This window comes from Mastigoproctus giganteus, chromosome 7 (genome assembly GCF_048544385.1).
Source record: "Mastigoproctus giganteus isolate SK-2022 chromosome 7, ASM4854438v1, whole genome shotgun sequence".
Lineage (NCBI taxonomy): Eukaryota > Metazoa > Arthropoda > Arachnida > Uropygi > Thelyphonidae > Mastigoproctus > Mastigoproctus giganteus.
In genome coordinates, this window is record NC_143581.1 from 146,707,767 (window position 1) to 146,732,122 (window position 24,356).

General features: G+C 38.0%; 1 protein-coding gene across 10 annotated transcripts in view; it reads left to right on the top strand.

Annotated features, from left to right (window-relative positions):
* Window positions 1–24,356, top strand: part of Sema1a (semaphorin 1a) — a 699,485-nt gene that overhangs the window by 411,502 nt on the left and 263,627 nt on the right. The window lies entirely within an intron of this gene.

The window sequence follows — 24,356 nt, forward strand, 5'->3', positions numbered from 1 at the left end:
AACAAACCACTATCTGGCTCTAATAGCAAGATGGAACCTTATGATGTTCTGTCATCAGTTGTCTCTTGAAGTTGCTGTGGCCACAGGTGAAAACATTTCCAACCAGACTAGGTTAAGAAGGCTCAGTTCAAGTGGATTCTGTTCAAGGCAGCCAGTGGTTTGTATACCATTAACCCCAAACCACCACAGTGCTTGTCGAAACTGGTGCCATGAACATGTGACTTGGAGCCCTGACAAATCAGGTACAGTTCTGTTCTCAGAGTCCTGTTTTAGCATACAAACAAATTCTATATGTTATTTCATCTGGAAACAACGAGGAATGCGGTACCATCTCTCCAACATCGGAGAAAGAGACTCATCCTGGCAGAATAATGATCAGTGGCCGCACCACTCTGTTTTTGATACAGTACGATAATTGTGCAGATGTACCGAAAATAATTGTGACATCTTTTTGTACACCCTTCTACCAGTCAGTTGTATAAAGGGGTGACAGCAAACCTTGCTTTATAAAAATAATGTGAAGATAATCTATTGATGAAAAAAAATAAATAAAATAAATTTATTTGTGGGATTATACGTTAATGTATAGTAATCCTAGTTTCATTGGAAACTAAATTGGGCGTTCTGAAAAAGAATGGATTTGGTAGAGTGCTAGATTTATGTTACACTTAGTAACATAAATCCTCGAACCCTATATGTGACTTTTCAGAGGTGTGATTTGGCACAGATTTTCTTTTAATGCGTGACAACACCACTGCATATAGCTGATATGATGAAGAATATCTTAAAACTGAAGATATCCAACAACTGCCGTAGCCATCACTGTCAACAGACTTAAATCTCATCGAACATGTGTGGGATGCCCTTGGGCATTGCATTGCATGCTGACAGCCAAATCCTTGGTCACTTGGTGAGCTAAGGTCTGCACTGGTGGGAGAATGGGATTTGTTGCCACAGAATCTTACACCAATATATCGAGCATGGTTTACTACTGTCAGGGCTGTTTAGCCGTTGGAGGGAATCATACGCCATACCAATGTCACATGACCATACTTTTGAGCATCTTGGATCGACTTTTGTAATGTAACCTTTTTGGTAATCCTTATGACACCTATAAATGTCCCTTATACCTGTCTGGATTTTCTCGTTGTCTCCTCATTTCATTGTTATTCTCTGGTACACCACCATACCAAATTTTGGTGTTTCATGACAAGCTGCATGAGTTACACCACCTTTTCTATGTGTTCTTTTAATTGTGTCGAGCAGTGTATTAACAAGATTAAGAAAGATACTTGCTGTTGTTCAATCTAGGGATATGAAAAAAATAGATGTGCAGCAAATTAAATTACTTTGGCTATAATGAGATGACTAGTGTCAACACAGGATATTATGATGACTGCTATACAAAGAATATGCATGACCTAGTGGCAGCAATTTGACACTATCAAGAAGCAAATAAATGTAGTTTAATCCAACCTAAATTGTCGGTGGCCACTTGATCACAAGATACTTGTAGGAAGTAACTACATCCAAAATTTTGAATTGGGTGCAATTGCAGAAAGCTTGCTTCTCTACAAATTGCAGATCTCCATTGGTGTAACAGATAATACTATGAAAACCGTTTAGCCTATAGTACAGGCACTCCCTACATAGCACTTTTAATTAGTGCCTAGTGAATCTGTTAAGTTCAGAGGAGTTATTAATTTTGATTGGCTGGTATGACTAGTGTTTCTGACTGATTTTTTTTTTTTTTTTTTTTTTAAGTACCATTTCTTTAGACAATATTAAATGTAGCAGAAACATTTAAATCTTTATATGTAAACTTTTTTAGATACATAAATTATGCAATAAAACATGGTGCATTTTCAATAAAATGCAAGAAAACTAACCTTGAAATTATGGAACTTTATGTATGACGTATTTGCATTAATTTTCTTTCATACTCTGGGAAGACCACATAAGGTCAGAAGAATTAACAAAATAAAGAGAAAAAAATTCCACATTTAGTAGTCATTATCATCTCTAACCACTGTCACTGAAGTGCAAGGTACTTTCACGCTTGACCAGTTGACTACACAACTCACAATTTGTAATACTGCTATTTGGAGATTGCCGTAAACCACTAAATGTAACATAAATCTAGCACTCTCCCGAATCCATTCTTTTTTGGAAACTCCAATTTAGTTTCCAATGACTTTTTTTTTTTTTTCAATAGCTTTTTCATCTTCACATTTATTTTTTTAAAGCAAGGTTTGCTGTCACCCCATTTATACATCTGACTTGTTAGAAGGATGTTAAAAAAGGGGGGGGGGGGGAAGATGACAATTATTTTCAATATTTTACAAAAGTAATAGTTCATCTATTTCATTATTCACTACTCAAATGTGAGGAATCTATTAACATATGGTGGTGTGACAGAAGACCTGATTGGAGATGCTGTGAGAAAGTGACATCAGTTGTAGACACTGCTGGACATATCTCTTGCTGCTACATCAAAATTGAGCAGTCCTGTCAGTTCTTGACATATTTCCCACACACACAATACATTTTTGCTTTCTTGGTAGAGAAATGATGCTGAAAGGTGGTGTTCATCTCAAGCCAAGCCAAGATCTGTGTGGGAGTTCACTTTCTTTATCTGCCATCCATTATAGTAGGCTTTATCAGTAATTGATTACTAGCATTTGCTGACTCACTTGATCTCTGAGGCCATTTTAAAGAAAAAAATCAGAATTAAATACATGGTAAATTAAAATCAATCACATGAACACAATATGTGTAATAAATATGGACACCAAACTGAAAATAGCATTGCTGAGGAGTCCTATTGAGCTAAAAGCAACTCCCTATCAGAAAATATGTTTTAGCAGAACTGAGAACACTTCATAAATTTCAATTAATTAGAATCCCTGAGCAGGTTTCCCTTACCCATAACACCACTGGGCAAGAAGATGTATAAAGTGTATGCAAGAAATGGTACAAGGGCCTAAATATATTTTCCTCCTTTTGCATTGAATGACTATGGCATCTTACAGCTATGTCCACAGGAAATTTATGCCCGTACAAACAGCTACAGAAAATTAACACAGATCTAAATTACCCATAAACAAAACTTTTGAAACAAACAGGTTTTCAAAATTTCTCCTTCTCATCAATTGGCATAAATTTAAGACTTGGTTGTTTAGATTATTCTGTATACATTTAGGCTTGCAATAGTCTTAAATAAACTAAGAAGTTTTAACTTATTTTCAAAATGCTGAGTAGGAAACCTACTTAGCATTCCTAGCTGTGGACACAATACCTGACTGTCCATATTTCTACTTCTGCTATATGGTGGTTGTTCTGTTCTATTGTATCTTAATCTCCAGATGTCTGCATTGTAGCTGGAGTTCTACTGAAAAATGCAGAAATAAAAACAAACAAGGTAACTAAATAAAGTTCTTAGCATTTTACTTCTACTGTAACTTTTGCATTGGTCTTTGTAAATCTCTTCCTACTATAGTGAATGTTCCATTCAGTGTTTGCTTTGGTTTTCTGGCAGAGATATTAGGAAAATCCTGAACATTGCTGATGTCAGGAAGTCTCCTGGTCCTGATGACATTTCTCAACTTGTCCTTACAAACTGTGCTCTTGAATTAATTCTAGTTTTGTTTTGCATTTCCACTGGCTGTTTTCCCTTCATGGAACTCCATCTATCATGCCAATTCTTATAAAGGTTTGGAAATTGCCTTCATATTTTTGGTAATATGATAATATTGCTTTTACCTGAAATCTGAATTCACATTGAGCTGTTTAATACAGAAAGTAATACTAGGCACCTGTACATAATCTTTTAATGATATGTTTCTTTGCATCACTAAGATACAGGGCCCACAACTTAATTTCCAGCCTGACACCATAGGAATTCAATTGGTTTGTGTTATGCTGCACCCTGTGGGAATTCATTGAGGCTCCCCTAGTCTAACATACTCCCTCCTGGTTCAACAAGACAGATGTTATTAGAATTCTTCTAGGACCAGTTAGTCTAGTAGGAGGTGCTCTTGTAAGAGTAAACTATGCTGAAGTTATCTCTAACCTCATATACCAATGGACAGATTCAAGCAGGACTAAGTGTGGGCGTGGTGCTTGTTGTTCTGGGTGGAACTTCTGAGCATTATATTGTTTGACAGGTAGTGGACACATTTAGAATCTTAAATGGATGGAGGAGGCTGGTGCTGTGACATAAAAAAAAAAAAAAAACCTCTTAATCCAAATCCTTTGCAGAACTTCAACATGGTTCCTGTCAGCACATTTTGGCCCTGGGTACCAAGCACTTCCATGGCACAAGCAATTATTTTGCATTTAAATAGCATTTTTCTCTCATACAACAGTTTTCCTTGTTTTCTCCCTTATTAAACTTTTCTGTTAAGTAGTTCTACTTTCTCAAAAGCACTAAGAGGAGATCCAGAAGAAAGAAAGTACCTTTTTCTTTAACTAGCCTTACTAATTGTACTAACTGCAATGCTTGCCCATCAAGTGGCACTGCTCCTGCCTCCCTGTGGTGGGGCTGGCAACCTGGTTTGTAAAGATAAACCCTCAAGGCCAGAAGGAGCCATCATGGATACAAACAGTTATCCATCTTCAGAGCCTTCAAGCTCAAGACCAGAAACTTCTGACATTGACCATGACTCCAGTCAGACTAAAAGTCTTCGAAGAGAAGCACAGTGTCATAATGACATACCAATTTCCTGGTAATACATGCTCTTTCCACCCAACCAGAGGGCAAGTTATCCCTATTCTTGATTCAAAAATATTTAGAACACGCTGGATTAACAAAAATGGTGAAAAGACTGCAATCCACAGAACTTTAATTTAACAGTCACCTCAAAACATTGAGTGGCCTTTAAAGACGCCAACATTTGGTGGGTTTCCATTATCAATATTTCCCACGAAACCTACATGCAGCCCCTATTACCCTGAACACTAATGCATGTACAATACATACTGACAAATTGACAATGGGGGAGGTGCTTTACTACTGTATTGTTCACTGCTACGAACAATACTTTGTTTGTAGTAGTGAACTACAACAGTAGTATGTGTGGCATAGATTTCATTGTATTTTTTATTGCAACTACCTTCACAAAGAGTTACCATGTATTGCACTACCTTGAATAAGTTGATTCACCAAAAAATGCACAAGAAATATTGTGAGATATCACTGATAGCTCTGTAGTGAATTTAAAATTTGTAGTGTATTATGCTTTGCACATTTATTTTTCTTAGTATTATTACTATCTACACCATTTGGCATCTTTTTGTGGAGTTATACTTCATAACTGGGTTGGCATGATTGCAACACCAGGGTGCCCACCAATGTTAGGTCAATAAGCCTTGAAATGGTGCCGTCTAGGTGGTGATATCAGACCAGAATAACTAAATAACTTACAATAGTCTTCTCCATTGTTGAAGTGTTACTTATTTGAGGTAGGACAATATCATGGTAACTCGTTGTGTGAAGGTAGTCACAATATGAGATATAAGTAAAACGATGCCACACATACTACTATTCTAGTTCACTACTACGAACAAAGTATTTTTTAAATATCACTGATAGTTCCGTAATAACCAACTAATATAAGATTCAGAAGATTATGACCAAACTAGTTGAGTGCATCAATCACAGCATTTTCACTGCTGAATTTCTGTCCTTTTTGAGATGTTGGATATAGAAAGTAATTTGGGCCAAATCCAGTGAGTAGCATTGGATGCTGTAATAGCTGGAATCTATAGTCATACAGTGTTGCCTGAATCACAAATGCTGTGCTCGTCCAGTACATTGTCTTGATACAAGATGACTCCTTTGGCAAAATTTCTTGTGCCTCTTGAGCTCCAATTCCTCAAGGAAATATTAGTTTTAGCATTAGTTGAGGCATGTGATGCAAGAAAGTGAGATTATAGTCAACAAAAAAAAAAAAAAACCTTGCCATTTCACCTGTCCGGTCACTCCAAATGTTTGTCTAGTTCAGCCTTAAATTTATTTAAGCTAACAGATGGAAGTCTGTTCCAGCAATCAACTAACTACCTGCTGACTAAAGGCCAACGTCTGCACATCTATTCTACAACTGTCTTTCCTAAATATGAATCTATGCCCCCTCAGATTCTTAATCTCAGCAAGTGGAAGTATCCTATCAGCATTGAGCCTGCTCAAACCATTCAAGACTTTGTACACCTCAATCAGATCACCTCGTAGGTGCCTAGTCTCCATATGTGGAACTTACAGAATATAAACCTTTACCATTTGTTCCTCTCACCAATCTTGTTGCCCTTCTCTGTACTTGTTCTAGCAACTCTACATCCTTCCTAAAATGAAGCCTCCACACCTGTATGCAGTACTCAAGGCGTGGCCTTACCATTGCCTTATACAAAGGTATAATCACCTTGTCTCTGCTAGCAAAATATATCATTGACAAAACTCCATGACCTACTCTAGCAGCCCATCTGCATTGCTCAGTGAACTTCATATCTGACTGTACAATTATCCCCAGATCTTTTTCATTCTCCACCTCCTTGACTGTATTACCACACAGTTGGTACGTTTCTCTTGGGTTACTGCTACCCATATGCAGTACTTTGCATTTGTCAATATTAAACTTCAATTGTCACTTCTCAGCCCATCTACCTAAATTTTCTAGATCCTGTTGCAGTAGTGTTACTGTCTTTACTATCATCAACAACCCTGCCAACATTTGTATCGTCTGAAGACTTGGACATTAAGCCTGATATACCTTCATCGATATCATTGATAAATATACAAAACAACAGTGGGCCCAGCACCAAACCCTGGGCGATTCCACTAATGACATTAGTCCACATAGAGCAGTGTCCATTTATTATCACTCTGCCTTCTTCTACTCAACCATCCCTTTATCCATTGCAGCAACTTGTCCTTAATGCCACACCACTCCAATTTGTACAGCTGTCTTCCATGTTCAACAGTTTCAAAAGCTTTCCTGAAATCCAAGTACTATATATGATATCAAAATTATTTTTTGCATAGAGTTCCTTTGTGACCACATTGTAGTATCCAATCGAATTGGTCAGACAAGACTTTCACTTAACAAACCAATGCTGTCTGACCTATTACTGCAGTCTGACGAGGTGATCCTACTCCATTATTTTTCTCAGAAGTTAAACTAACCAATCTATAATTATTCGCATCACCCATTGGAACCTCCTTTGTGAATTAGGGATACATTTGCACATCTCCAGTCCATGGGGACCTCCCATGAATCTAAGTATGTTCTCATAATTATAGTTAAGGGTTTGCTGCTTACTTCCCTCGCTGCCTCCTTCAATATAAGTGGTTAGATTCCATCTGCCCCAGGTGCCTTTTTATGTTTAACTTCAACAGTTTCTCCTCTACTTTGCTCTCCATTATTACAAAATCATTAACTCCCTTTTAGAATTTAGTAAACTTCTATCCTCCCCTTCCTTACAGGATTTCTCATTGTAGTAGTAGTAGTAGTAGTGGCACTTGATGCAAGAAAGCAAGTGTAGGAGCTTATGCAGCATCAGCCAAAAAAAAAAAAAAAAAAAAAATCACACCATACCCTCCAATTGCCTGTCCAGTTCCTCCTTAAATTTATTTAACCTATCAACTTCCACAACGACAGATGGAAGTTTGTTCCAGCAATTAACCACCCGCTGGCTAAAGGCAAATTTCTGCACATCTATTCTACATCTATCCTTTCTTAATTTGAACTTATGTCGCCGTAGGTTCGTATTCTGAACAAGTGGGAGGATCCCATCAGAATTCAGCGTGCTCAACCCATTCAAGGCCTTATAGACCTCAATCAGATCACCGCGCAGGTGCCTAGTCTCCAGCCACTGCAATTTGCAGAACTTAAGCCTCTCTTGGTAAGAGGATCCCTTCATTCCCCTCACCAATCGTGTTGCTCTTCTCTGTACACGCTCAAGCAAATCTACATCCTTCCTAAAATGAGGCCTCCAGACCTGTACGCAGTACTCAAGGCGTGGCCTGACCATTGCCCTATACAGAGGGACAATCACCTTTTCCCTGCTAGCAAAATTCCTATATATCATTGACAAAACCCCATGACCTGCCCTAGCAGCCTGTCTACATTGCTCAGAAAACTTCATATCTGACTGCACAATTACTCCCAGGTCTTTTTCATTTTCTACCACCTTAAGTGTAGTACCACACAGTTGGTACGTTTCTCTGGGGTTACTTCTACCCATATGCAGTACTTTGCATTTGTCAAGGTTAAACTTCAGTTGCCACTTCTTAGCCCATCTGCCCAAATTATCTAGATCCTGTTGCAGTAGCACACTGCCATTACTGTCATTAACAACCCTGCCAACCTTCGTGTCATCTGCAAACTTCGACATTAAGCCTGATATACCTTCATCAATATCATTGATAAATATACAAAACAACAGTGGACCCAACACCGAACCCTGTGGGACTCCACTAATAACATTAGTCCACGAAGAGCAGCACCCATTGATTACCACCCTCTGTCTTCTCCCACTTATCCATCCTTTTATCCATTGTAGCAACTTACCCTTAATACCATTCTACTCCAATTTGTACAGTAGTCTTCCATGCGCAACAGTGTCAAAAGCTTTCCTGAAATCCAAGTATATGATATCAAAATTATTTTTTGCATCCAGTTCCTTTGTGACCACATCATAATAACCAATCAAATTTGTCAGACAAGACTTTCCCTTAACAAACCCATGCTGTGTCTGAATTATTGCTGCAGTCTTGTCTAGATGATCCTGCAATGCATCTTTAACCAGTGACTCCATTATTTTACCCGGAACAGAAGTTAAACTAACTGGTCTGTAATTATTCGTGTCACCCTTCGAACCTCCTTTGTGAATTGGGGATACATTTGCACATCTCCAGTCTGTGGGAACCTCCCCTGAATCCAAGGATGCTCTCATAATTATGGCTAAGGGTTTGCTTAGTTGCTTTGCCGCCTCCTTTAATATAACTGGATAGATCCCATCCGCCCCAGGTGCCTTTCTTATGTTTAACTTCAACAATTTCTCCTCCACTTTGCTCTCAGTTATTACAAAATCATTAAGCACACTGCTACAATTTGATAACCTTCTTCCATTTTCAAACTGTAATGATTCCTCACGTGTGAATGTAGATGCAAAATACTCATTCAGTTTGTTTGCTATCTGAGCAGGATCATCAACAGTCGAACCATCGATGTCAAGTGGACCAATCATATTCAGCCCCTTCCTTTTAGAGTTTATATAAGTAAAGAAATCCTTGCTGTTTTTCTTAGCATCTTTTGCCAAAGATTTCTCGTAATCCGCCTTTGCCTGCCGAACCTCCTTTGTGACCTGATTACAGACTAGCTTATATCTGCTACAGGCTTCTGCGTCGCCTGATAATTTATATGCATCCCATGCATTTTTCTTCTCTGTCACGAGTCTCATTAGTTCATTTGATAACCATTTAGGCCTAAACCTTGAACAATATTTCTTCATCGGTATGAAAAGTCTAGTAGCTTCCACGATTAATTCCTTGAATGCTTCCCACTTAGAATTTACTGTTTGTAACATCGTCAGTCGATCCCACTGTACAGAATTTAAAAACTGTCTGAGACCACTGTACTCCCCTTTACGGAAGCAAAAACCCTTTCCTTTACCCCTGACGGTAGTTACCTCTTTGAGTAAATCCCACTTCAGCACACTGATCACTGCCACCTAGTGGTTCCTTTATCTGCAAATTCTTAATACACGAATGATCACTGCTGATAACCAGATCAAGAGTATTACTTTCTCTGGTTGCCTCTCGAACATGCTGCTGCAGAAAACAATCATCCAATAAATCCACAAAAGTCTGACTAGTGTGTGAGTGACCAACCCACAAGTTCCAGTCAATATCTGGGAAGTTAAAATCCCCCATTATAAGACATTCTGATTTACTGGCCCACTCTATTTCTCTGTACAATTGTTCATTGTACTCATTCGAGTCATTAGGCCTATAACACACTCCTACTCTTATCTTTGCTTTTGCAGTGCTTATGTCACACCAAACTGACTCAACAGTGCACTGTCCATCTATATCAACTGGATGCACTTCTTTTGATTTTATGTTTTTCTTAATTAACAGCATAACACCTGCTCCCTTTCTGTCCTGTCTATCCTTTCTGTACACATTGTACTCCCCAAATTCCAGTTCTGCATTCCTTATATCTTTGTGACACCACGTCTCTGCTATCCCAACAATATCCGCCTTTGATGTCTTGACCAACACTTCAAATTCATCAAATTTATTTACTATACTTCTAGCATTGGTATACATGCCAGCATACATGCTCCTATGCCTATTCCTTGTTACCCTAACACATCCCATATACCCAACTATTCCAGGATGACTGCCATCCGTCCCTGAAACCCCCAACACCCCTCGCTCCAGGTCGCTTCTTATTCTAATAGAAGTTGTGCAAGAATCACCTTCACCTCTGCCTGCGGTTACTGTTAAACTATTAGTCTTTGTCTCCCCCCAAGCTAGCAGTTTTCCGACCCACCTAACACTGCCTCGATAGCATCAGCAAATATTCTTGCACCCTTTCTATTTAAGTGTATCCCATCCCTGTAGAAGCAATCTCTCCTGTTAACAAGTACAGTCCAGGCTGAAAAAAATTCTACCCCTTGAGCCTTGCACAATCTTTCCAGGGCCGAATTGATCGACAAGGCTCTCATCATATACTCCCTCCTATCGTGTCTGGGCAGAATTGCAGACACTTTCAAATTCAACCCTAATTCTCGGCTTATTTTCAACAGTGACCTGTACTTGTTGAGTAATTCTGCCGGTCTCCTACTCTTAATATCATTAGTGCCAACGTGTACAACTATATCACCTTTTGTGCCCTTGAAAGATGATATCCGCTCTACAACGTCATCAACCTTTGCCCCTGGCAGACATACCCTGGTCCTGTTCCACCTATCCTTTTTACATAGCATGTTCCCCGTTTCCCTGACAATAGTCACCAACAACTAATAGTTCCTGTGGGACCAGCGCATTCTGCCTTGGGGGTTGCCGCAGTGTTGCATGATGACCAAGTGCAAGCTCTGGCGTTGATGTGGGCAGCTGAGAGCTTGATGGGCCCCTCAATTTATTTCCTTCGAGGGCATCCACCCTGTCCTTCAAACTCTCATATAGGCCCATAACAACGCTGAGTTGTCGCCTGATTTCCTTACACTCCTTACATCGCGCACACACAAAGACATCCCCCATGGCAATATCATGTTCCGTTCCAGAGAGTTCGGCAAACATTTCACAAGTTGCACATTTTTTAGGGCTGTGACGCGTTGGAGAATCGCCCCCCTCAGTTCTCCCCCGAGTCACAACACTCCTGCCACTTTGTGCCCGTTGCTTTGCTGCTCTAGTTCGGGGCATGGTAGTTTAAATTAATAAAATCAATAAATTAAATGTCAGTAGTATTTGAATAGAAACTATGAAATAGAAACAGTGAAGCGTATTACTATATAATTATGTGTTAGAGCTACCTCAATTAAAAACTTTGAATTCCCTACAAAAACTTTGAATTCCCTATATACAAAAACAATGGCTACAAAAATCGAACAAAAATAACGGTTTTACCTATCGTAAGTAAAATCCACAAAAACTCTTTATCTAAATTAAAATAAAAAATAACCAGCGTTACTATAACTATATGACTACGTATTAAGTACAATATAAAACAACAATCATGTAAATAAAAGGCAAACACTTATCGTTTTTGCGGAGCCTGTAACTGTCAGCTGTAACTTTTAAATAGAGTCAGCGCCCTCTTTTTGCATATACATTGTAAATGTATATGCAAAACACTCATTCAGTTTGTCAGCTATCTGAGCAGGATCATAAACAGTTGAATTACCAACATCAAGTTGACCAATCTGATTCATCCCCTTCCTTTCTTCTAGAGTTTACATAAGTAAAGAATTTTTTATTTTTTTTTTCTTTGCCAAGTATTTCTTGTAATCAACCTTTGCTTACCTAACCTCCTTTGTGACTTGATTACAGACTATCTGCCATAGGCTTCTGTGTCACCTGCTAATTTATATGCATCCCACATATTTTTCTTATTGCCACGAGCCTCATTAGTTCATCCGACATCCATTTAGGCCTTAATCTTGAACAGTATTTCTTAGTTGGTATGGAAAGCCTAGTAGCTTCCAAGGTTAATTCCCCAAAGGCCTCCCATTTAGAATTCACTGTTTTTAACATCACTTGATCCCACTGTATAGAATTGAAAAACTGCTTGAGACCACTGTAGTCACCTTACAAAAACCCTTCCCTTTACCCTTGATGGTAGTTACATCTTTAAGTAAATCCCATGTCAGTGGGCTGTGATCACTGTCACCTAGTGGTTCCTTTATCTGCAAATTCCTAATGCACGAGTAGTATTTCAGTAGGATAGAATGATACTTTGCATTGACGGTGGTGCCTCATTTCAAGAAATCAACCATGATCACTCCTTCTGCATCCCAGAAGATGGATGTCATGACTTTCCCAACTGGCTTATGCATGCAAACTTTTTAGGAGGGGGAGAAGAGGCATACTTTTACTTCTTTGATTGTTATTTTGTTTCAGGGTCTAACTGGTGTACCCATGTCTCATGCATAGTGACAGAAGTGCATCCAAAACTGAGCTTCATTAGCTTAAATGCTGCAGTCTCATAATAATACATTACTCTGTTTTTTTGCTTCTGATCTGCGTTCAGTGGTTTAGGGACCCACCCGAAACCTTCATTCCTAAAACATTCACAATGTCATGAACTCACTCGTGAGAGATGTTGAATGTTGTCTCAATGTGCTTCAGTTTTATTTTCGCTGTCTTGCATTATTGGGTCATGAATGACGTCCACATTTGCAAGTGTCGACATTGTAACAGGCACTCCCACTGTGGAGTGCATCTTCAACCCTGCCTCCTCCATGCTTAAATTCTGCAACCCAGTTTTTGATCATGAAGATTCCCCCAATGTTTGCATGTATTCATGAATTTCTTTTGCTGACCATCCCTTTAAATGAATGGACTCAATGTGGGGCAGTACCATTGGATGCAGTGCACCAGGGCTCCCAACCTACAGAGTCCCAATTGAGATAACCATCATTCTTAACATAAATAAGCGAGGTCCCATAACCCCCTTTGCATCCGGGCCCCCATGTACCCTTGCACAGCCCTGACTCAATGCTCGATTCTTTCAACAGTCTCCACCTTTATTTACCTTTCACACTTCATGCTGTCTGTAATGAAGAAGAATATAGTTGACAAAACTGTCACATCACAGTTTGATAATAATATACTTCATGAAAACCTTTGAACTATATTGGGACTGAAACTTTTCAACCCTCCCTCTGTATTTATACTTCAAATTTTTATTTATTTATTTTTTATCTGTATTTAATCATATGCTTATAATTATATAATGTTATTAGTTTTGCGCAAATTGTTGGATTTTCATAATTAATTTTTAAATCTGAAAAAAAACTAGAAATATAATATACGAAATACAGCCAGTTCCCGCTTTACAAGTTCCCAGGTGAACTTGAGTTCACCTGGGAACTTGTAAGAGTTTAAGAGTTGCTTTTTTTAAAGTATCAACAAAATCAAAAAAATGAACAGTAATCGCAATAAATGAATGCTGCTAAACATTCATAAATACGGCATTTCAAACAACATGTGTAGCTCTACAATACTACCATGTATTATTACATTGTAAATAAGGAGGGAGGTCCAATTCTTAAAGAATTTTGGAAAGAATTCCATATTTTAGATGCAATCAAAGCAATAACACTATCTTGGGACAAAATTTCAGAGAAGAATATGAAGGGTGTTTGGAATGAACTGTCATCAGTTTATTGATAAGCTTGAAGGATTTCAAGGACCAGCAGAGATTGTGCAAAATGAAACAGAAGCGCTTGTTAATATTGCTGACCAGTTTCAGCTTGAAGTTTCTACAACTTGCTGATCTGCTTCAAGCACACAATGGAGAGCTCACAAATAGACCTCCATGAAATGGCAAAATGTGATAGAAGCCAAGGAAGATTTAACAGCTGACACTCTTTTTCATTCCTTCACTCTCAAGGGGCTTGATGAAGCATTTTCAACACAGAAAATGCAATTGATTTGAGTCACAAGATTCAAATTTTGAGCTCATTAGAAAAGCTGCTGCAGATTAAAAAAATGCTTATGCATGATATCGTGAAATTTATAAAGAAAGGACAAGACTTGTCTTGGGAACAAACGACCCTTGAAGCATTTCCAAAGAAGACTACTCCTTGTGCTTTCAACAAATCAACGAGTGCTGAGCCGACAATGAGCGTTGAACCATCAACAAGTATGCAGTTAGTCGATGAAGAACAACAACAAACATTTTTTGACATTTATTAGAAATAACTTTGTTGTTATTATGATTTGCTTGATTTTAAAGGCTGTTTTCATTTATTTTGATAATTAAATCATTGTTTAAGCATAAAGTATTGTTTTGGTGAACTTCATTTAACATTACTATGGTAAAATTTCATTGTTGAAAACCCATATTTTTAGCAATGTGTCTATGGGAAATGAATTCCCGCTTTGAGTTTAATTTACGAGCATTCTAGCAACAAATTAACTCAAAGTTGGGAACTACCTTTATAAATGTTGATGAAAACTAAATTCTCTTTCAGAAAAATGTGTAATTAGTAGTAACAAATTGTCTTCCAGCCAATTCTTGTAAGAATTCATCTACTCATGAGCCCCTTAATTCTCACGAAACAAGCAAATAAATTGCCACCTTGCTTTGAAGGTTTCTGCATATCCTAATAGAAATAATACCAGGATCAATTTCACTCCTGCTCATATAGCTGTTGTTAAACTGTCTCCAATAACCCCACCACCACCAAGCTAGCTCTTTTTAACACTGGTAAGATAGCATGTTCTTGCACGTTTTCTATTGAGTATATCTCCATCACTCTAAGAAGTTTCTCATACTAATGTGAGCAAACAATGCCAAGAGAAATTCTGCTCTGAGTCTTGCACAGCTGTGGAACTTTTTTTATCGTTTAAAAATTGTTTTTCGGTAACTTTTGATTTAAGATTGGTAGTGAAATTATTCTTTGTAATTCTCTGATTGAGTTGGTGAATTTGTTACTTGGCATCCAGAATTGCATAAAAAACCACAATCTATTTCTGCTGCCATTGTGTGTTGTATCAATAAGAACGTTTGAATTTTGCCACTGTTGTTATAGTGTTAGAGTGAGTGGTAGGAGAATTCTAGTGTGGTAAATAATTAGCTTGAAAGTTCGAATCACGTAAGTTGGCATTAGTTGGATAATTTAATTATATTTTATAATTAAATTATAACAGTTCAAGCATAACTATTGTCTGATACATATAATGTAAACTTGGTAGCGTGGTAGTTTTATTGTTACATAACTGGTGAATTGGAGTAGGATTATTATTGTATTTAACTTCTGATTTAAAATTTGTAGTGTAGTTATTGTTTGATTCTGTGATTAAGTTGGTGAATTCGTTTGTTACTTCCTGTTTTATAATTTCTTAAAAAATTGCATTTGATTTCTACCACCATTGTTTCGTATCAATAAGAACATTTCAATTGTTCTTATCGATACGAAAAATGTTCATATCAATTGAACATTTTTCAATTTCGTATCAATAAGAACATTTCAATTTTGCTGTAGTATTGAGTGCATTGTAGAGGAATTCTAGTGTTTTAACTGTGGCAAATAGGTGGCTAAAGTTCACATCACATAGGGTGGTGTTAATTATATAAATTTATTATCTGTTATAACTACTTAGGACTTCTTCTTTGGTCCTTAGCTGGCAGCTGGAGGAGGCAGTTGGCCACGCAACCAGTATGCTGCTGTAGGTGCCGCAGGGTTTTGGACTTGCTCTATGATGTTCTTCCATGCTTTAAGAACTTAGGACTTACAAATAGTATACCATAATATATACATATATATGTATATATATATGTATATATAAAACTTAAAAGTGATAGGAGTTACAAAATACATATACTTAAGCTCAATATTGCTATATGTAGGAATATTGCTTTTTAGGAAGGATGTAGAGTTGCTAGCATTAGTAGAGGCATATGATGCAAGAAAGCAAGCTTATGCAGCATCAACCAAAAAAAAAAAAAGCTCCCATTTCATCCCTCCATTCATTCCAAACGCCTGTCCAGCTCAGCCTTAAATTTATTTAGGCTATCAACTTCCACAACAAAAGATGGAAGTCTGTTCCACCAATCAACTACCTGCTGGCTAAAGGCCAATTTCTGCACTTCTATTTTACAACTATCTTTCCTCAATTTGAATATATGCCCCCTCAAGTTCTTAATCTGAGCAAGAGGAAGAATCCCATCAGCATTCAGCTTGCTCATCCCATTCAAGGCCTTATACACCTCATCAGATCACCTGGCAGGTGCTGCAATTTGCAGATCTTAAGCCTTTCTTGGTAAGAGCACCCCTTTGGTTCCCCTCACCAATCTTGTTGCCTTTCTTTGTATTCTTTATAGCTACTCTACATCCTTCCTAATATGAGGTCACCAGACCTGTAGACAGTATTCTATGTGTGGCCTGGCCATTGCCATGTATAACTGGGTAATCACCTCCCTGTACCTATCTAGCAAAATTCTTATATATCATTGACAAGACTCCATGACCTGCCCTGGCAGTACATCTCCACTGCTCAGGAAACTTCATATTTGACTGCACAATTACCCCCAGCTCTTTCATTTTCCACTTCCCTGAGTGTAGTACCACACAGTTGGTATGTTTCTCTTGGGTTATTGCTATCCATATGCAGTACTTTGCATTTGTCAATGTTAAACTTCAGTTGCCACTTCTCAGCCCAATTTTCCCAACTTATCTAGACCCAGGTGCCTCCATAGCCAGGTGGGAAGGAGCAGCAGTGCCTAGCACACGCTTCTTGATTAGACTGGGATTCGAGCCCGTCACCACCGAATACGGAGGATGCGGAAAGGTCAGGGAATGACCACCGCATATCCCGGAGCAATATGGCCTTAGTTGCTAATGCTCCTGAAAACCAAATAACAATAACAATCTAGATCCAGTGGGAGTAGCATACTGTCTTTACTGTTGTTAACAACCCTGCCAACCTTTGTATCATCTGCAAATGTGGATATTAAACCTGATATACCTTCATCAAAATCATTGATAAATATGCAAAACAACAATGGGCCCAACACGGAACCCTGGGGAACTCCACTAATAACATTTGACCACGAAGTGCAGCATCCGTTAATTAGCACTCTGTCGTCTCCCACTAAACCATCCCTTTATCCATTGTAGCAACATACTCTATGTCATACCTCTCCAATTTGTACAGCAGTGTGCAGCTGACCGGGCTAGACGGGTGGGTAAAGTGCCTGCCTGGCAACCCAAAGTTCACGGGTTCGAATCCCGCCTCGTGCTTGGATCAGAGTACTGGAAAAGCCTTTTGAGGTGCATTGTGGCCACAGAAGCCGATGCGCCAACAACTACCAAAAAAAAAAAAAAAAAAAAACTCAGCAGTGTGCAATAGTATCAAAAGCTTTTCCTGAAATCCATGTATATGATATCAAAGTTATTTTTGGCATTCTGTTCCTTTGTGACCACATCTTAGTATCCAATCAAATTGGGCAGACAAGACTTCCTTTAACAAACCCATGCTGTGTCATTATTACTGCAGCCTTGTCTAGATGATCCTGCAGTGCTTAGCACACGCTTCTTGATTAGACCAGGGTTCGAGCCTGTCACCACCAAATACGGAGGATGCGGAAAGGTTAGGGAATGACCACCGCATATCCCAGAGCAATATGGCCTTAGTTGCTAATGCTCCTAAAAACCAAATAACAAACAAAAACAAAAAACATTTTCTCCAGAACACAAGTTAAACTAACAGGTCTGTAGTTACTTGTCACCTTTTGCAGTGCCACCACAAGGCTGGTTCAGCCCGTTCCCCGGAACCCGGCCCCGCACTTTGTAAGGCGTCGCGTTACAACTTACAAATTTATGCGTTTTTTTCTGCTGCTGTACTTCCCTGATGTTTCTCTGTCACTTAACGACTGCAAAGCGAACTCCCACCATTCAACCTACTAGAAAATCACTTTGCAACGTCTGGTCGTTAAGTACGACCAGATGAACAAAATACTGTATTTTGTTCGTCATGTATTTTAAATACATGACGTCATGATGATCAGTTAAATATACAACTGAACGACTGGTCTTTTGGGCACGTGCACTATGCATTACACGTTGCATTTATGATTATATTTATTCATTTTGTTAATTAGTTGTGTTGTGATGTGAGAGATTTATTGCTGATAGCTGCTACTTATAATTTTTTACGGTAAGTTCCGTTTTTAGTTTTTAAATTAAATTGTAAATTATAATTTTTTTTAGTATCCAGTTCCCGTATGACTAGCAGGGATAGAGGTCATGGAAGAAAATACATGGGTGGAACTAAAAAATTGAAAAGAAAGAAGCGAGATGATTATGTTAAGCATCAAACACAGTATTATGAAATACATTATTTAAACAAGACAACCAAATGACATTGAAGAACACTCGTGTACAGATCAAACAGGCGAATTTGAAAACAGAAACGCAACACAATTTCCTATGAGCTATTGTGTAAACCACCCCGAAGAAAAGATTGAAGGCATCAATAATAGAGAAACAATCGAATTTTCCACCAACAATAGTTGTGAAAATACTGAAAACCATCATGAGGAAGGAGAAAACAGGAACCATTCTGAAGAAGAAATGGAAGACATCGATAATAGAGAAACAATCGAATTTTTCACCAAAAATTGTGAAAACACTGGAAACCATCCTGATGAAGAAAAAGATGGGAATTTTGACATTGAAGATCCTGGTACGTGGCCGACTGAAAGAACAAATAAAATAGTAAGTTTGATAGTTAAACATGGTCCTGTACAAGTCAGCCAATTTAACTTCCCTAAAAATGAACACAAAAGAAGTTTTTCTACAACATATTTTACAAGAACATTAGTGAATGGACAAAGAAAAACATGAAGATGGCTAATTTATTCTAAGTCTAAAGATAAAATATACTGTTTCGCTTGCAAATTATTTTCTATAAGTGATGTTTCATTGGGGGCAGATGGATTTTGTGATTGGTCTCATTTAACTCAGCGAATCACAATGCACCTGCGATCTTCAATACATTTACAAGCTATAAACAAATGGCTTCAAACAGAGCAAAATCTCCGCACTGACAACCTAATTGATAAAGAATTCGAAAGTTGTTTAAAACTGGAAACTGAACATTGGAAACAAGTTTTCGAAGAATAGTTGCATCTATTTTATATTTGGCCCAACATAATTTAGCTTTCCAAGGAACTTACGATACTTTATACTCACCACACAATGGTAATTTTTTGGATTTAATTGCGAAATTTGACCTAGTTTTAAATGATCATTTAAATAGAACAGCCATAAAAAGACACCATTATTTATCCCCTTCAACTCAAAATGAATTAATAAGTGCAATGGCAAATAAAGTACAAACAGTAATTATAGATGCAATAAAGAAAGCAAAATATTATTCAATTTTATTGGATTGTACTCCAGGTGTGAGCCCCCAAGAACAATTGTCAGTTGTTCTTCGTTACGTCAGTATAACAGATGATGTTGAAATAAAAGAACGTTTTATTAAATTTGAAGTAGTCCACGATATAACAGGAAAAGGACTTTCCGAAACAATCAAGATTATTTTGGGCAATATGGGATTAAATTTATTTGACTTGTGGTCAAGGATACGACAATGGCGCCAACACGATGGGAATATATCAGGGAGTAGCAATATTGTGCGAAAACTCAAAAGCGTTTTATGTACCATGCAGAAGTCATAATTTGAATTTGTTACTGGGAGACATAGCAAAATCTTCACCCGAAGCTCTAACCTTTTTTGGTGTTTTACAAAAGATATATACATTTGCAGCATCAACATCATGTTGGGATGTTTTAAGAAAACATATTCAAGAAATTACTCTTAAGCCATTATCAGATACTAGATGGGAATGTCGTTTTAATAGTGTAAGAGCTGTTTGCTTTCAACTTCCCCAATTTCGAAATGCTCTCAATGAAGTTGCTACAAACATATCAGACTGTAAATTAAAAAGTGAAATTTTGTCCATTGTCCGAAAAATAAACAAATCTGAATTTGTAGTTAGTCTCATCATTTGGTACGAAATATTATCTAAGGTCAATATTGTTAGTAAAGTTTTGCAGAACCAAAAAATGCATATAGATGTGGCCACAAAGTATTTAAAAGAACTGAATGCATTTTTCGAAAAATATAGAAACGAAGGATTTGTAAATGCCATTTCCACAGCAAAAGATATTGCAAAATAATTAAATATAACACCTAATTTTAAGTCTACATACAGAGGTAAAAGAAGAAAACTTTTTGATTTCAAAGGAGAGGAGTCGTCAACAATCAGCGATGAAGAAAATTTCTGAGTGAATTATTTTTTGACGATAATAGATACTGCATTAGTATCATTTCAAAATAGGTTTGAATTATATGAAAACATTTTTGGTTTTTTATATATGAGTGAAATCGTAAATATATGGATGAGCAACATTTATTCAAATGTTGCCAAGATATGCATCTCTATTTAGGAGATATAGACGGAGCAGATGTATATGAAGAAATCAAGATGTTCCGGATGATTATGCCAGAAAAGTTAGTCTTGACACAATGGAATATATTATAAAAAGCAATCTTTCAGAAGCATACCCCAATTTATTAATTGCCTTACAAATAATGTTGACAACGCCAGTAACTGTAGCTTCAGCCGAGCATAGTTTTTTGCAGTTAAAATTAAGAATTGCCTTCGATATGCAGTAAGCCAAGAACGTTTTACATCTCTGACTATTTTGTCTATTGAAAGCGAGGTAGCAAATTCCGTAAATTTTGATGATGTAATCGAAGACTTTCCAACGAAAAAGGCCAGAAAAATTAAATAATATTCTATGTAATAATGTGTTTATAATAAATAATTTATTTAGGTGTTCTTTTTTTTGGCCCCGTGCAAATTTTGAACCCGGCCCCGCAAAAGTTTACACTGGCCCTAACCTTTTGTGTACCCCCTTTGTGAATTGGTGATACATTTGCACACCTCCAGTCCATGGGGACCTCACCTGAGTCCAAGGCGCCTGCGTAGCCAGGTGGGCAGAAGCAGCAGTGCGTAGCACATGCTTCTTGATTAGACTGGGTTTGAGCCCGTGACCACCAGATATGGAGGATGCGGAAAAGTCAGGGAATGACTACCGCATATCCCCAGAGCAATATGGCCTTAGTTGCTAATGCTCCTAAAAACCAAATAACAACAACATCCCCTGAGTCCAAGGAAGCTTTCATAATTATGGCTAAGGATTTGTGTACTTCCTTTGCTGCTTCCTTTAATATAACTGGATAGATCCCATCCACCCCAGGTGCCTTATGTTTAATTTCAACAATTTCTCCTCCACTTTGCTCTCAGTTATTACAAAATCACTTAGCTCCTTGTTAGTTTGATAAACTTCTGACACTCCCTTCATTGAATAATTCCATGTGTGAATGTAGATGCAGAATACTCATCCAGTTTATCAGCTACCTGCGCATATATTTTTTTCAATTGTCAACCCACCTATGATAAGTGGTCAATCAGATTCATCCATTTCCTTCTAGAGTTTATGTAAATAAAGAACTCTTTGCATCCTTTGCCAAAGATTTCTTGTAATCTGCCTTTGCCAGCCTAACCTCCTTTGTGACTTGATTACAGACTAGCTTATATCTGCATTGGGCTTCTGTGTCACCTGATACGTTATATGCATCCCATACATTTTTATTCTCTGCCACAAGCCTCATTAATTCATCTGACATCCATTTAGGCCTAAACCTTGAACAGTATTTCTTACTTTGAATGAAAAGCCTAATAGCCTCCAAAATGAAGTCCGTGAAGGTTTCCCATTTAGAATTCAATGTTGGTAACATCATCAGTTGATCCCACTGTACAGAATTTAAAAACTGTCTAAGATCCACATGGTTACCTTTACAAAAGAAAAAACCCTTCCCTTTAGCATTGATTGGTAGTTACATCTTTAAGTAATTCCTATATCAGTACATTGTGATTACTATCACCCAGTGGTTCCTTTATCTGCAAATTCTTAATGCATGAATAATCACTGCTAATAATCAGATCAAGCGTATTACTTTCTCTGGTTGCTTCTTGAACATGTTGCTGTAGAAAACAGTCATCCAATAAATCCACAAAATTCCTGCTAGTGTGAGAGTGACCAACCAGATAGGAAGGGAAGAGGGGTTATGCTATTAGTTAAGAAAGGAGGCAGCAAAGGAAGTAAGCAAATCCTTAGCCATAATTATGAGAGCTTCTTTGGACTTAGGGAAGGTACCCATGGACTGGGGATATGCAAATGTGACCCCAATTCACAAAGGAGAATCAAAGGGCGACACAAGTAATTATAAACCTGTTAGTTTAACTTCTGTGCCAGGAAAATTAATGGAGGCACTGGTTAAAGAAGCACTGCAAGATCATCTAGACAAGACTTCGGTTATAGCTCGGACACAGCATGGTTTCGTTAAGGGAAAGTCTTGCCTGACCAATTTGATTGGATACTATGATGCAGTCACAAAAGAACTGGATGCAGGGAATAACTTTGATATTATATATTTGGATCTTAGAAAGGCTTTTGATACTGTTGCACATGGAAGATTGCTGCACAAATTGGAGCAGTGTGGCATTGGAGGCAAATTGCTGCTGTGGATAAAGGGATGGTTGAGTGGCAGAAGACAGAGAGTGGTAATCAATGGACACTGCTCATTGTGGACTAATGTTATTAGTGAAGTCCCTTGGTTCAGTGTTGGGTCCATTGTTTTCTGTATTTATAAATGATATTGATAATGGTATATCAAGCTTAATGTCCAAGTTTGCAGATGATACCAAGGTTGGCAGGTTTGTTAAGGGCACTAATGACAGTACGCTGCTGCAACAGGATCTAGAAAAGTTGAGCAGATGGGCTGAGAGGTGGCAAATGAAGTTTAACATCGACAAATGTAAAGTACTACATATGGGAAGCAGTAACCCCAGAGTGACGTATCAACTGTGATACTACACTGACAGTGGTAGAGAACGAAAAGAACCTGGGGGTAATTGTGCAGGCAGATATGAAGTTTTCTGAGCAGTGCAGATGGTCTGCAAGAGTAGCTCATAGTGTCTTGTCAATGATATACAGAAATTTTTCTAGCAGCGATTAAGAGGTGATTATCCCTTTGTATAATGCAAAGGTCAAGCCACATCTTGAGTACTATATACAGGTCTGGAGGCCTCATTTTAACAAGAATGTAGAGCTGTTGAAACGAATACAGAGAAGAGCAACAAGATTAGTGAATTGAACAAAGGGTTGCTCTTATGAAGAAAGGCTGTAATTTTGCAAATTACAGTGTCTGATGACTAGCCACTTGCGACATGATCTGATTGTGGTGTATAAAGCCTTGAATGGTTTGAGCATGCTCAATGCTGATGGGATTCTTCCTCTTGCTCAGAATAATCACCTGAGAGGGCATAAATTCAAATCGAGGAAAGACAGATGTAGGATAGATCTGCAGAAGTTTGCCTTTAGTCTCAGCGGGTAGTTGATTGGTGGAATAGACTTCCATTCTTTGTTGTGGAAGTTGATAGTGTAAATTAATTTAAGGCTGAGCTGGACAGGTATTTGGAACGAATGAAAGGGTAAATGGGAGCGTGTTTTTTTTTTTGCCTGATGCTGCATAAGCTTGCTTTCTTGCATCAGTCATATGCTTGTACTAATGCTAGTCATAAGTTCCAGTCAGTATCTGGAAAGTTAAAATCCCCCATAAGACATTCGGTTTACTGGCCCACTGTTTCTGTGTACTACTGTTCATTATACTCATCAGATTTATTAGGCCTATAGAACACACCTACTCATTTTTCCTTTCCCAGTGCTTATGTCACACCAAACAGACCCGGCATTGCATTGTTCACCAACATCAATTGGGTGCATTTACTTAGGGTTTTTTTTTTTTTTTTTTGTTTCTTAACTAATAGCATACTCCCTCCCCTTGTCGTTTTTGTTCACATTGATCTCTCCAAATTCCAATTCTGCACTGCTTATGTCTGTGTGACACTGCATCTCTGATATCCCAACAATATCTGCCTTGTGGGGGGGGGGGAATCACTAAGAAAACAAGAGAAAAACGATATCCAGCTCAGGACCCTGAGTTTGCTAAGCCCATACTCACCAGATGTGAGCTCCTGGGGTGAGAT